This window comes from Marmota monax, unplaced genomic scaffold, assembly GCF_021218885.2.
Source record: "Marmota monax isolate L192 unplaced genomic scaffold, Marmota_monax_Labrador192_F-V1.1 WCK01_AAM20220418_F8-fsc00863, whole genome shotgun sequence".
Classification (NCBI taxonomy): domain Eukaryota; kingdom Metazoa; phylum Chordata; class Mammalia; order Rodentia; family Sciuridae; genus Marmota; species Marmota monax.
The window spans coordinates 42,747-58,059 of record NW_026692017.1 but is presented as its reverse complement, the minus strand read 5'-3'; the positions used below and the strand labels follow the sequence as shown (position 1 = coordinate 58,059).

Genomic DNA, 15,313 nt, shown 5'->3' with positions numbered 1-15,313 from the left:
TACACATGTATATACATACATACACACAAAGATGTTAAACATATTTAAAAAACCCATATTTACACAGACAAAACAATGAAATTCAACACAGGGGCAAGCCTATACTCTTTCCATATCAGATGGTTACTAACTTACTTTATAATAGATAGTACATAGTTAATATCATCCAAATGTCTCTAAACACTTCATTAATATTTGTTAAACCCAGAAAGTTTCCATATCACATGGTGATTTAAGACTGTTGGTATAAAATATCAGCGAATACAGGAAGACATTTTGAGTGTTTCATATGAAAAATATTCTTATTATTACATGATCTTTGTCCTTGTCCTGCTTCACAGTTTAGGTTTTAGACTCTGGTATTAGGATTAAGTCACCAAAATAAGCAGTGATTGTCTTTAGTTTATTCTTAAGAAAGTTCTATTCTATTTCCACTTGTCCTCCAGGCCCAGCTAAGGATGCCACCTGGTCAATGTCAGCATTTCTTGGAAGAAAATAAAAAATATTATTAGTGATCTTCTGGGAAAGTCTGAAAATTTCAAAGCCATCGGGAGATATCATTGTCCTAATGTCAAAGGTCTCTGCAGTAGCATAGTCTGGGCCTCCCCAAGGTGGGCTAAGGAACACAACATCAGCCTTTAAACAAGGAGCCAGTAGCATGAAATCTCCACAGATGAACTCTATCTTATCTGCTATTCCATATACTTCTGCACTTCTATGAGCAAGATCAACCTTAACTGGGTCAATATCAATGGCAATCACTCTTTTTTCCTGTTAAGGCAAACTGAATGGTATTTCCTCCAACTCCACAGAATGCATCTACTATAATGTCACTTGTGAAGGATTGACTGACATGGCCAGCAATATGTTCAGCAATCTTCTCAGGTGTAACATAAAAACAGCCCTCTCTGTCCAACTTACTCCCATCATCAAAATGGGACAATAGCCTGTATCTCTGGGCCCAATATTTTGCCAGCTCAGGAACAGCAGCTATCTCAGGAAGTAGACCATTTACCTTTCTATTCTTGTTTTTACTCTTCTTCTTCTTCTTCTTTGTAATTTCAGCTTCAGTTTCTACCTTAAGAGAGTCTGATATTTCTTGAGTAATGTAATCCTGCTTTTCTGGCATAGATGCTACTGAACTGTCTCCTTCATTCTTTTCTGTTTCAAGTTCACTGGCTGAATACACAGTCTGACACTTTTCAGGTTCTAGATTCTCTGGATCATCAGCTTTACTAACAGACGTGTCTTGATCCTCTGAATCAGTACTGGTACAAGTATCTTGCACATTATCATGTGAAGATGACTCCTGTAATGCTTCCACATCCACTGGTTCATTAACCCATTTTAGAAATTTTTCTACCTTATTCAGAGCTTTGCTTTTCTTGCAAAATGGTTTTTCTTATTCTTCAGTAAAGAAGATGTGCTTGTTTTCCATTTTTGTCTGTGCATGTCTCGGTACTTTGACTTATGTTTAACATTCTTATCTAAATACCTGACGTGTCAATGACTAAAATTTGGAATTTTGCCATATTTTTGTCCTGAGCCATGCTTGAATCCCAGAAAGGAATCATTGTCATTAAGGTCTGTATCTGGGTTTTCATCAATGTCCAGTTCGTGGCTCCTCTTGAGTTTGCTGGACTTATGCTCAGGTGGATCTTCTTCACTCTCATCTCCATCAGTCCCACTGGCGTGCAGCCTGTCATTGCTTGTGTTTGCTCTGGAATATTCCTGTGGTTCCTGGGCTAGTTGATTTGCACTTCTATTCCCAGATAAGTTGCTTTTCTTGGTTCCTCCATCACATGGCTCACTTTGACCAGAAGCAGGACACTCTCCCCCACTAACTTCCCTTAGCTGTCCATCACAACTTACAGAGGAATGTAACTGGCTGTGTTCTACTTCCTCTTAACTCAGAGTTATATTACTAATTCTATCAAGTATTTTATTATGATCCTTATCACTTGAATCAGAGCTATTTTATCAACTGTGATAGGTGAAGATGAAAAAGATATTAAGTCCATTTTCACAATATTTTCATCTTTCTTGTCAATTTCTGTTTAGATGCAATGGTATTTGTATCACAACTTTGTGAAGCATCAAAAGTCCAACCTTGAGCTTCCCAATACTGAAATTGCTCCAAATAATACCAATAAAGTTCACTGTAATTTTGTTCCCATTTTTCCTTTCTATCAGGGAAGTGCCAAGGTTCAGAAGATAGTATTTGATATGGATGTTTTTCTTGCCAGCTTTGCCATAACAGTTCTCCTCCATATTTGTTCCAATACCTTTCCCAATTCTCTGTAATTTCAAATTTTGGTGATAATGTATTTCAACAGAACATTATTCTGTTTCAATGTTCCTTTTATTTTGAAGTTCACATGTTCTAGTGTTCTCATACAGTTCAACTGAAGATGGGTCATCTGAAACCAAATGGTCATCTTCTTCGTATTCTTTTCTCCAAGACTCTTGCATAATAATTTCATCCAAGTACTTCCTTTGATGTTTCCTCTTCTTCTTTTTTACTTTAACTTTATTTTTTGTATTCATAGATATATCAAAACTCTTATGTGTAGACACTCAACCAAACTGAAGTGGCAATCCCATACTTCTCATGAGTTCGGCCTCAGAATCAAGTTCACTTTCATCTAGGCCTATGTCTTTGCTGTCATGCAATTCTGTAGTGCCATGGGAATGACCATCTTCCTCCTCTTCTGTAGCTTGGTCTCCTGCATTGTTGCCACTGCCTCTGACATAGTAGCCTTTTAATTCCAAATTGCATAATTTTCGATCCTCCACAAAAGCCCTGGAGCAGAGGCAATGGATCCTACAGTCCTCTTCCCGCTCATCAACGAAGAGAAATATTTCGGCCACGTGGTTCCACTTCTCGCAGCACATTTTGCCCCTTCAAGGGTCTTCCTGACGCACAACACTCTGACTAGGCTTCTGGTTCATTACCGGAGACCAAAAGGAGGCCTCCAGTGTCTGCTCGGGGGTGAGAAGCTAGGAACCACCCCGGCATGGTGCAGCCCAGAGCTAGCGGAGGAGCCGCCACAGGAAGTTCGTCAAAAGCTTTTTCTACATATATTGAGATGACCATATGGTTTTTCTCCTGAATTCTACTCAGGTGATGAATTACATTTATTGACTTGTAGATGTTAAACCATCCTTGAATCACTGGAGTGAAACCGAATTAGTCATGATACACAGTTTTCTTAATGTGTTTTTGAATATGGTATGCTAATATTTTACTAAGTTTATTTGCATTTAAGTTTATCAGGGATATTGGTCTACAGTTTTCTTTCTTTGGTGTGTGCTTATCTGGTTTGGTATTATGATGGTCTCTGGCTTCATAGAATGGATTTGAAAAAGTTCCCCTGTTTTCTACTTAATTAATTCCTGTTTAAATGTCTGTTAGAATTTCACTGAAAATCTGTTTGACTCTGGACTATTTTTTTAGAAGGCAGTTTAAATGCTGCTTCTATCTCATTGCTTTTCTTTGGTATCTTTAGGTTTTTTATATAGACTTCATTAGGAATATGTAATAGTGTATATTATATATGCATATAAAAATGTGTCCATTTCTTCTAGGATTTCCAATTTACATTTCAAAGAGTTCTTAATGATCCTTTGGATATGGTGAAATCTGTGGTAATTTCTCCTTTTCAATCCCTGATTTTGTTTTCTCTAAATTTTACTAAGGGTTTAACTATTCAGAAAACCAACCCTCCATTTCATTCATCCTTTATGTTGAATTTTGTCATTTATTACATTGATTTCAGCTCGGATGTTTATTATTTTCCTCCTTCTTCTGTTTTTGGAATTGATTCTTTGTAGTTTTTTTAAGACCTTGAGATATACCATTAAATTTTTTGGGATCTTTCACATGTTCCTACATGGGCATTCAAGGCTATGAACTTTCCTCTTGGAACAGCTTTTACAATGCCCCAGAGGTTCTGGGTATGTTGCACCACTATTCTTTTTTGATTCTGTAAATTTTATACTTACCTGAATTCTTCTGTCTTCCATTCATGTATTGTTCAGTTTTCATGTGTTTATGTTTTTAATCTTGTTTACTTGTACATAATTGTGGGAATTGTTCTTACATATTCATATATGCACAAGATATAAGAATACAATTTAAACTATGATTCCTTTCTTTTCCCTTTTCTGCTCCCACCCTGTAGTCCCTTTTATCAAGTCTACTTATGTCCCTTCAAGATTCATGAGCCACCACCTCTCTATTATTTTTTCTGTAGCTTGTACATATGAGAGAAATTATCCAACCATTGTTTGTCTGATTTTCAAATATATTGCTTAACTTAATGGTCTCCAGTTCCATCCATTTTCTAACAAATGACATAATTTCATTTTACTTTACAGTGAAAAAAACATTTTATATATATATATATATATATATATATATATATAATTTTTTTTCATATATATATATATATATATATATATATCACATTTTCTTAATCCATTTCTTTTCTAGAGACACCACTGAGGCTGGTTTCATATTTGGCTATAGTGAATCATGCTGCTATAAACGTGGGTGTGCATAAAGAAGGGTGTGCATGTATCTTTATAATATGATGACTTTAAATCTTCAGGATAAATACTGAGGAGTGGTATTCCTGGGTTGTATGGGGGTTTAATTTTTATCCTTTTGAGGAGCAGTCATACTAATTTCCATAGGTTTATCCTAATTTCCAGTCCCATCAGTAGTGTATAAGTGTCACTGTTTTTCACATTTTCTCCAGCATTTGTTATTGTTTTTTTGAAGGCTGCTATTTTGAATGGAGTGAGATGAAATCTCAGGGTAGTTCTGATTTGCATTTTCCTAATTGATAATGAATATTAGCAATTATTCATGTATTCGTTTGTCATTTTATTTATTCTTTTGTGAAGTGTCAATTTTTTACAGACTTATTATTGTGTTTTTTTTTCTTTTTAATGTTAAAAGAGTTTTGAGTTCTTTTTTGTATTCTGGGTGTTAATACTCTGTCAGAATAGTAGCTAGCAAAGGTTTTTTCCACCATTCTGTAGGTTCTCCACACTTTTGTTTTCTTTCCTGTGAAGAAGTTTTTAAATTCAATGCTTACCTGTTTATTAACTATTGGCATTATTTCCTGAACTTTATGAGTTTTATTGAGAAAAGTCCTTTTTGGAGTGCTGACCCTCCACTTTCTTCTACATGGTGCATAGATTCTGGTCTGAATCCTGGATCATTGATCCATTTTAAGTTGATATTTTTTGCAGAGTGAGAAATAAGGGTCTAGATTCATTCTTGTACATATGGATAATGAGTTTTTCCAGCACCATTTTTTGAAAGACTTTCTCCAAGGTATGTTTTTGGTACTTTTGTCAATTATCAGATGATGGTACCTGAGTGGATTTGTGTTTTTGGCTTAGAATTGCTTTCACTTTCTTTCACTTTCTGGGTATTTTATGTTCTTCCTAATAAATTTTAGGAGTGTTTTTTTCCCTTTTCTACTTCTGTAAAACTGTCATTGGAAATTGGATTGACATTGCATTAAATCTGTATATTGCTTTTGGTAATACAGAAAATTTAACAATATTAATTCCTGCTCTCCTTGAATGTGGCATTCTTTACATCTTCTTGTGTTTTCATCAATTTATTTCTTCAGTGTTCTGGTGTTTTCATTGTAGACGTCTTTTCACCTCCTTGGTTAGATTTATTCCTAGGTATCTTTTAAGGTGTTGTGAATGGTGTAGTTTTCAGGTTTATTTCTCAGTAGATACATTATTCATACCTTGAAAAGCAATTGACTTCTGTATATTGATTTTGTAACCTGCTACTTTACCAAATTCATTTACTTCTTCTAGCAGTCTTATGGGTTATCTTTTTGGATCTTTCAGTATGGTCTGGTATCATCTGTAAACAGTGATAATTTGACTTCATGCTCTCATGTTTTTATTTCCTTTACTTGTTTCTCTTGCCTAATTACTCTGACTAGAATTTCTAGTAGTATAATTAAATATGAGTGGTGAGGGTGAACATCCTTGTCATGTTCTAGGTTTTAAAAACGGTTGTTGTAATGTTGAGTTAGTTACCTTCTGTCCCTAGTTTCTTCATTGTTTTGATCATGAATTGATGCTTCATTTTTTGAAGGCTTTCTCTGAAACTATTGAGATGTGTAAGAGATTTTTTACCTTAATTCTATTTATATTATGGATTGTACTCACTGATTTGCATGCATTAAACCATCATCTCATCTCTGGAATAAAATAAACTTGGTCATGTTGTATACCTTTAATATGTTGTTGAATATGATTTGCTAATATTTTATTAAGAATTTTTGCATTTAAGTTCATCTGGGATATTGGTCTGCAGTTTTCTTTCATTGATGTGTTCCTATCTGGTTTTGGTCTGAGAGTTATACTGACTTCACAGTGTGAATTTGGACATGTTCCATTATTTTCTATTTTATGGAATTATATGAGGATTACTAGTATTAGTTATTTAAGTCTCATCATATTCAGCTGAGAAACCAACTGTATCTGGGCTTCTCATTTTTGGGAAGTTTTTTATTACTGCTTCTATCACATTGCTAGCTTTTGATTTTGTTGGGTATTCTATTCCTCTTTTTTTATAAAAAAATAGGAGGTATCATGTTACCTTGATTTATCATATTTTGTGATTTTTTCTATTGTGTTTTGTGCATCCTTTGGGACAGATTTATCTGCATTAGTATGTGTTAGGCTTCTTAGTTAATAGACTCCTCTTGGATATCAGGTTGTTTTGAAATTTTTAATAATTCCAAGTGGGTTTTGTAGTATAGTTTCCCATCTAGTCCCTTGGTGATGAATAATGTATGTTGACAGAACAAATGTGCATTCTGTCAGAGCTTGTGAATTACACTTTTCCTATAGGTCTCAGAAGAGTGAGGTCCTTGTAGATCTCACAATTGTGTTGGGTATGTGGTGTATACTCACAGTGATTGTTCATTTTACTTAATAAGACTATATATTAAAGTGGCATAGGAGCTGTCTAAATTCAGATCCTTTGTATGTAGGGTATTCACATTATAACACAAGTTAATTACCTGATTTGCTGTAGGAGTGGATATGCCTGGGTGGGATGTAAGGTTACCACACATCTATCTCTACTTGGGGCCTGGTCATTGATTTGGGAGTTTTTTCTCCATTAGTCTATTTTTTAAAATATTATTGGTGTCCAGTGTGGTTTGGGTGTGGAACAAATTGCACTGTTTCTAGTTTGTGTTTTGGAAGTAGCTCAGAAATATCAGAAATAGTATCCATGTAGTTGCCTAGCACCCCACAAAAAATGGGACAATCAAGCAACAGCAACAGCTAACAATATACAGCATTAAATAAATGCCCAGTTCCTACTATGACATCAGCAGCACTAATTGCCACAGGAACAGAAATGGCAGGGTCAGCAGTGGCCAAAAGCAAGAACAATAAATTATTTTGCACAAGATCCACCTTTAAAAAGAAACCCAGCATGAGAAAACTATATCACCCACAGTACTTAATAACTGAAACACCAATAATGGTGGAGAGTTAGGAATTGTATAAAGTCAATAGTTCCAAGAGATGAGACTATTAAATAGAGTTTATTGAGAGAAAAGGAGATGTGATAGAAATGTAAAAGAAAGTTTATAATATTCAAAATATGAACATAGAGAAGAGATTTAGCAAGATATAACAGAAAAATACAAAAAAAAAGAAAATAAAAAATAAAAGAAAAGAGAACATTGGAAACTGCTATTAGAAGCAGAAGAAAAGAGAGAAACAAGATAAATAAACCAAAAATAAATAAATAAATAAATAAATAAATAAATAAATAAATAAGGAAGTTGGGGACTAATCTCATGTGATGAAGATTAGGGCCCACTTTTTTATTCTGTTAGACGCAGAGTCTCTGGTTTAATTCCTAGATCCTTGATCCATTTTGAGTTAACTTTTGTGCATGGTGAGAGATAGGGATTCAATTTATTTTTGTTTCATATGGATTTCCAGCACTCCCAGCACCATTTGTTGAAGATGCTATCTTTTCTCCAGTGTATGTTTTTGGCATCTTTGTCTAATATATTAAAGATAGTTGTAATTTTGTGGGTTAGTCTCTGTGTCTTCTATTCTGTACCATTGGTCTACCGGCCTGCTTTGTTGCCAGTAACATGCTGTTTTTGTTACTATTGCTCTGTAGTATAGTCTAAGGTCTGGTATATCGATACCACCTGCTTTGCTCTTCCTGATTAGAATTGCTTTAGCTATTCTGGGTCTCTTATTTTTCCAGATGAATTTCATGATTGCTTTTTCTATTTGGTAAATGGATGGCATTAGAGAAGATAATGCTAACTGAAGTTAGCCAATCCTCCCCAAAAAACAAATGCCAAATGTGATCTCTGATATAAGAGGAGTGACTCAAAGTGGGGTGAGGAGGGAGAGCATGGTTGGAAGATTATTTTTAGATAAGGACGAGGGGTAGGAGGGAAAGGGAGGGGGAAGGGGATTATTAATGAGAGTGGAATATGATGGTCATCATTATACAAAATACATGTTTGAAGATTTAAATTTGGTGTCAACATACCTTATATGCAAACAGAGGTATGAAAAATTGTGGTACATAGGTGTATTAAGAATTGTAATGCAAATAATAATAATAATAATAAAATAAATAAGTAAATAAATAAAACCATAAATAAAATTAACACTCAAGAGACAAAGGGGATAAAACATAAAAATGTGAAAAAAAATATGTGCATGTATATTTACAACCAATTACCATAGTAAGAACACACAAACACAAACACATACACACGAAAGAAGAGAAAGACAAATATAATATATTTTTTTAAAAAGTGTAAGAATTATTGGTGTTGTGATGGTCAAAACTGTCCACAAGAACGGGATATTCACTACCTGTGCAAGTCTGTTACCATTTACAGTTCTTCTTTGGCTATGTATCCCTGGGAGATATCAAGGATTTGGAATTGCTAAACTCTTCCTGTTTTTTAGATGCTCACTGAGCTGCCAGCTGGAGTGATGTAGAACTGCATTTGTCTGGAATAGCTTGCAGCTTTACTTCTCACCAGTATATGGAAGGGTGAAGTGGGTGAGAAGTACTGTCAATTACAGTATTGTCTGGAACAAAAGATCTATGCAGAGTTCTAAGTGGGAAGTTACATAGGCTGATGTTTATTTCCAATAAGCTGTTGTGACTTTGGGGGGTATATGTGCTCTGGAGACATTGATCTACTCATCCCCAGGGCTGGGCAGATGATGATCTCTGCTGGGTGCCTGGATCTCAGGGGTCTCCTGAGGACTCTGCAGGTGGTGAGGGGAGTCAAACTTCCACATGACTTGCACCCTCTAGCTACCGTGAATGTGGCCCTTTCAGACTCAGGTCCAGAGCAGAATCTCTGAGTGAAATTACACTCACCTGTCTGGTTTCCCCTGTGGTCATGTGAGCATCCAGACTCAAAGGGAAAGTGAGTTGCATGTGATGCATATCTCTGACTTGAATCCCCTGGGTACAATTTTCTCTGTGCCTGTTTCAATAATCTACTTCCAGGAACATCCTAGGCAGGTGCTTGGCAGGACATAATGGTATTATTTCCTGTGATCTCCTGGGCTTGTGCATTAACAAGCTGTGGTTTCATTTCTTCAAAGAGGATCATACTCAGTCTTTGCTTGCCAGTCTAGAAGCACAGAGTCATTTTCGAACACCAAGTTGCCATACAGCCAAGGTTAGACTGCTTTTCTGTCCTACATGCTTTTCCATGTCATCTTTGTCCTTTGTGCTTCTTTGTGTTTGTGTTATTCCCTCCCCTTTGGGGTGAACCAGTGTATCTGCCCCAGATGCCACTAACTAGGTGAAAATTCTTTTTTTGTTTGTTTGTTTGTTTACTACATTTGAATTTCTGGATCTCAAAGAGTATCTGCACATCTAATAATGAATTTCAGTGAATTTTCTTTTACCCATTGCTGAGAATTGTTACTCCCAAGTGCTTGAATACCAACCCAAGGAGCAATTGGAAAAGCAGCTTTGTATTAATCCACCATCTTTAATCATCTCAGATCCTGCTTTAAGTCCATTTTACCAACATATGTCTTTTGATTGCCCCATCACCTAACTTCTATATTGATATCAATTTTCCTACATATTTTCCCAAGGACATTCTTGTGACTGACTTTTCATGTGTGCTGACATTCACATTCACTCTCTAACGTAATCCCTATTACAAAAAGACTTTTAGTCCAAATCCTAAATTCATTATTCTTTCTAAATCTACACTGCAACTCTATCTACTGTCCCTATTTCACTGGATGTTGTCTTCTACATTCAATTATCCGAGGTACCCAATCCTATGCCATCATATATTGATTTATATGATATGTCAGTGCAGAACCTAATTCAAAACCATATAGCCAAATCACGGGCCCAACACCTTCTATGTTTCATATCTAACCTAGTTTTCTGTTTTCCTACATACATTTCACCTATACATTCTTATAAATATACCAGATTCCCAATACCAATATTCATCCACCAGAATGGCTCCTAACCCAAATAAAACATGATATTAACCCAAAACTTACTCTATTCCCTCAATCTAAATGCACATGAGAGCATGCATGGAGTTGATCTTGCAATACAGGTATGTAGGGGATCCTACACGTGCTGAGAACCTCAAAGGTAGATGCAGGAATGATCCCTGGAGAAGATGTCGGCAGCTAGGTAGGACCTGAGAGGCCTAATAATGTCATCTCCCATGGCAAACAACCTGGTATGGATGAAGGGATGTGTCGGAATCAGTCTCTCTCTTCTCAATGCAGGGAAGATGTACCAAACCAGGCCTGTCTGGATAGCTAATCCTGGGCACATATGGTATGTATACCTTTCTAACTTGTGAAAATATTACAGGAATGTGGGGCAGCTTCCATCTCAGGGGATCCCTGTCAGGACAAAGTGGTTGACAAGGAAATGACTGATATATCTAGCCTAATTCTCTCTTTAGATCAGAAGCCAGTTTGTCACATGTTATGAAGGATTCATTTCTGTTTTCTGTAAAAAAAATATTAGGATGTCTGTATAGCCTGACCATAATTTGATGTTGTAAAGCTGCTTGGAATGCCTTCCTGTGCCTTGAACTCACCCATGCCCCTTTTTCTCTGACCAGATAATAACCCCTTCCTAAACCTTAGTGATGCCTCATAAATCCTGGCCTTCCCTCACCAGATAACAACCCTCTCTGAGGCTCTAATTACCTTCATAAATTCTGATGTTGGGGCCAGAAAAAATGTAAACTAACATTTGTGTATTATGCTCCTCAGAGATTTATTATCTGTAACACCCCCCCCCCTTTGTGTAACTTTTTGGGCTATAAAGCTGGGCTGCAAGAAAGCTGCGGGGCTGTCCTTGGCTTGCAGGATTTTGATGGGAAAGGCCACCTGGCCAGTGGAAGAAATAAGCTTGCTTTAATTTGATTTTAATTGGAGTCAGTGGTCTTTTCTTGTGTCGTGGTCTAACATAACCTCATTCACTTCCTTGAAGGAAGTGGCCTCACCTCACTTCTTTGGTGATGGAATACCCTGAACTTGGGATCAAGGTAGCCAGGCACCCAGAGCCAGTCCCCATCCCAGTTGGCTCACTTGCTTGGATTTTCCAAGGACAGAGACATTCTTTCTTGGCATCTACTAATGTGTGGATGGCCAAATTCCAGAAAAGCACTGAAGAGGGACCTTTCCTGAGAAAGCATGTACCTGCTCATCACCAGATCTTCCTGAATTTTGCCCACTCTCCAAAAGGGGCTTTTGGTTTTGTGTCCAAGATATGTACCACCTCCAAGCTCTGTGAAATGGTCATGTACTGGATTGCTGAAGGGAAGGCCGAGCATCTCAGAAAACTCAGAAATCAGTGTGACCAGTAAGGCTCTCAGTGGAGAAACCCTGCTTGGCTACATAGCAACCCAAGAAGCATGATCAAGAGCTGTCAGTGCCATAGTGTTAATTTTGTGAAAAAGTGTGTCCCTGGGCCTTTTCCTTACCTATTGTTCGGTTCCTCTGAATGTCAGGAATGTCTTTGCCTCACACACCCCATTAGGGAGCCTCAAGAAAACAGTTTCCAAATGGAAATGAAGGGGCCTCAACTGTGGCTATTTTGTTAATTGCTTTGTAAAGGGATGTGTCTGAATCAGCCTCTTGGCTCTGTGTGAGGCATTGGCTTAGATTTTCAGCACGTCATGTAACTAAATAAAGATCCCATGTCTCCATCCAAAATAAAAATGACAAAAAGAACACTTATTTTGGATGAAGTCTCTTGCCTTCCTCTGGTAAGGTTCCTGACTTCCATGAAGTGAGAACAGGGATCCTTTTGGTCAAATGAGTTGCTCAAAGCCCTGTAGTAGCTATGCCATAGGTGCTTGGGTTTTGTCATAACTCAAATACACATAAAGAATCTACACTTGGCAGTCAGTAGGCCTCAAATTTGAGAAGTGGAGCAGTATTAACTGCAGGCCCATATTATCTAACCTGGTTCTCAGGAAAGGTAACCAGGCCACCATGACTTTAGGCAATAGAAGTGAATGGAAGCTTATTTTTGACACCATCTTGGGCTGCTCCCCGTAGGGAAACCTCCAGCCAGAATGTTATGATGAGTGTCTATATGGAAGAAGATGAGGGCCATGTGGGAGTGTTTTTATTTTAATTGTGGTCATTCCTCTGGTGGTTGGAAGACATGACTGGGTCAACCTCAGGTTGAACTCTGGTGTGATTCCCATTAGAGAGTGAGTTCTGGAACTGACCTCAGAGAAGTATTGCCATGAATTGTGTGGGGATTTTAGGAGGTGAAGCATGAGAGGCACCCTTGGAAACTGAGATCTAGGCCCAGGGTGGCTTTCTCCTCAGCACTGGGAATCTCTGCCAGGATATCACATGATTTTCTTATTAAAGCCTTGGCACCCATAGTTGAGAGTCATAACACACAAGGACCTCACATTTTAGACCCCAATGTATCTGGCTTCATTTGACTTTCTGGTCACTCTTTGGGAAGCCTTGCCAGGGTGAGTTCTCTAGAGCATTCATTGAAAGAGATTCCTCACCACTTAAGGGATCATGAAAGAATCGAAACCCACAGTGCCACCTAATTCATCCTTGAAATATAGCTAGTCCAGTACTGTGAAATTTTTGAAATTCCCATGACCAGGAAGCACTGGAGAACTTTGTGTTTCCTATCATTTGTCATGACTGAAGCAGACAGTGCCTTGATGGATTCTAATTCATGAAAATCGTGTGGAACAGAGATGCCAGTGAATTGGAGCCCGATGGGAAGTGGGCCTGGAGCTGTGGAGTGAAGGTGTGTGATAAAACCTCTGTGGTTGGGCCATGTGGATCTGCCATTGGCTTCCAAATGAGATGTGACTGCCATGGTGAAGCCAGAAGAACCTTATATGTAAAGGCATCTTTTTATGAGGAGAGGTTTTGGGGCCTTGCTCAGAATCAGGTTGCTCCAATCAAGGGGTAAAAATGTATGGGATAGCAGCCCAGTTGATATTTTCTCCTGCAGACCCTAACCCACCTCATGTGACAGAACTCCCTCCAGCACTGTGTCCCAGTTTACCTTCTTGTATTTCATGAAGCAAATACCAAATTCCCAGTGCAACTGCAAGAAACACCATGAAAAGTGGAGGATTACCCAATGCCTTCACAATCCACATGAGGAGACATTCAGCACCCATTGGCCACAGTTTACCTACCAAGAGAGGGTTCAATTATGTTGCCTCATGTTTATTGGAAAATAAGAAACCATGTCCTCCAGTTCTGGATGACAGTGGGAAGATTTTTGTGTAGCACATGTTCACATACACATTGTATTCATTTTCCTATTTTTATTAGAAATAATGAATCTCTGACACTATCCCATACTCTACTAGAATCTGACTATGAATCCTAACATGATGGATAAAAATAAACCTAACAGAAAAGGCATACAGGCAGTTCTTAGGAGAAATGGTGCATCCTTGGACTTGCCTTTGCATTTATCAAGGGTATGTGTTATAAAACTAGTTACCTTTTCATTGTAAATACTTGTTCATGAATTTCCAAAGTTAATTAAATGTGTAATTTCCTGACTCCCTTTCTCTGAAGCCTAAGTCAGATTATGTCATATATATATATATATATATATATATATATATATATATATATATATATATATATATATATATATTCCTCCCAGCTATCACAGGTACATTCTTGTGAGTACTCTGACTTTGGCATATACAAACTCTGTGGCCAGATGACTGCACCAAAACCCTGAGAAAAATGAAAATTCAACCTATGGTGAGCTCCATATTTAAACAGTTTATACATAAAACCATGTTTCCCAAAATGAAAAAAAAATTTGATTTGTGAATGATATCTATTCCATTATAAATTTTGATTGGCATATCTATTGCTACATTTTAATGTGTGTGTGTATGTGTGTGTATATATATATATTCATTCCAGAGTTTTGAAAATATAAAATATATGTGTCTTATTATACACTACCTTGATTCTTTCCTGTTCATGTATGTGGATTTATAATCAACTTTTAACAAGATCATTCTAAGAAATATTCATTTTCCCGGAATTCATATTCATTTCCTAGTACTGAAAACTAACTTCAGTGAATAGTGCATATGAATCCTAATATTTCTACAGTAAATGACCCCAGTTTAACATCAATGCAAGCAGATTCATATGGGACATGATGTGTTTTTTGACATTTATTTTCATTCAACATTGGTTCATTAGTATTTCATATATATATATATATATATATATATATATATATATATATATATATATATATATATCCTTTCGTCCATGAGTTCACAAATTTATAGGCATATGATTCACATTCAATCACTTCCTGCGTCAGAACACATATTCCTCCATGATTCTTGACTGCCATCTTTATGAGACTTCTTTCCAAACACATTATTTTCGATTTCCTTAATAATTTTAGAAGCAAAACTCACACACTCTTCATGATAATTAGTAACCCTAATATTACCACTACATGGATAACTAGTTGGAATGAATGTATGTATGTGAATACCTGATATCATGTATATTTTAGGATATCAATTCAATCCATTATTTAAAGTTGGAATCAGTTATATTATTTATTCACAGTATGGTCTATTCATGCATCATCTCTATATTCATAGACACAGTGTACACCTATGTGTATCCACAAATATGAAATTATACACCTTCAAAACATTGCTCCCAGAAATGGTGGAAGAAATTCTCATGTCACCTGATATGCATA

General features: G+C 36.8%; 1 pseudogene; it reads right to left on the bottom strand.

Moving 5' to 3' along the window:
- Positions 1-217: 217 nt before the first annotated feature.
- Positions 218-2,908, bottom strand: LOC124097344 (trimethylguanosine synthase-like; annotated as a pseudogene).
- Between the last annotated feature and the right edge of the window lie 12,405 nt (positions 2,909-15,313).